The sequence below is a fragment of the Apostichopus japonicus genome, chromosome 12 (assembly GCF_037975245.1).
Source record: "Apostichopus japonicus isolate 1M-3 chromosome 12, ASM3797524v1, whole genome shotgun sequence".
Classification (NCBI taxonomy): Eukaryota; Metazoa; Echinodermata; class Holothuroidea; order Aspidochirotida; family Stichopodidae; genus Apostichopus; species Apostichopus japonicus.
Window position 1 is genome coordinate 13990941 of NC_092572.1, and position 1019 is coordinate 13991959.

Genomic DNA, 1019 nt, shown 5'->3' on the forward strand with positions numbered 1-1019 from the left:
CTTAAACGTGGAACGATTCTTTTCATTCCTTTCGTCACACATTTTTTCTTTTGTCCAGATTTTTGCTGTTTACTCAAACCTAGATATAAAGCCGAGCTAGTTTTTTGCACCCATTTGATGAGCGAACACAAAAGGCCAACAGTTAGCAGGTCGGGCTTTAAATTACCCAACGGAGCGTGACAGGTTGGGTATGGGAACGGGTTTCAGTTCCCATTAGAAATTTTTAGAGTAACAAAGATGAAAAAAAGAAGAACTTTAACATCCGTGTGAAGTCGTAATGGTTGAAACAATCGATAGGGATTCTAAGTTGAAAGTATGAAAGTGTCCTTCATGAACGAGGGTTGAGGGTGGCCTGGGGCGAAGGGGGGGGGGGATGGGAAACATATGTTGGTTGAGGTAGAAAGAGGAGAGGGTGGTCACTTAGTACAGGAAAATGTTGGTTTAAATAATAAAATAAAACATTTAGAGATAATAAAAAAGGCTAATTAGGTGTGGTCATTATTTGGGGTGGGATGGGGGTGGAGGAGGGGGCAGAGATAAAGGGAATCACGGTGTCATTACCTACAAAGGTATGGAGGGGGTAGAGGAGTGTTCAACCCAAGTGGTACTACGATTGGTTATTAAGGTTGAGGAGTTGGTAGCATGGAGTTTCATACACATCACAATTGCATGGAAAATATTTCACCGGTGGGGAAAGGAGGGAGCCTATGGCTTCATATGGTATCAAAGTTGTTTGGTAATTAAACGAACACGTGTAATTAATTGATAAACAATTTTTTTCAATTTATATATGAAAAAAGGTAATAACACTTTCTTCATTTACAACAATACACGTGTTTGCTTGTAAAATCTACCACCGAAAGATTGTGTTTCACATCAAGAAAGCGTAGTTCATTTGTTATTTAATGTTAAAGTAAGAATTTTTAATTGGTTCGGGGTAAGTATACATACCTTCTTCAATTTTTACTGTATTATACAGTTAAATAATGCAGACGATTTATCATAAGTAAACTGGACCT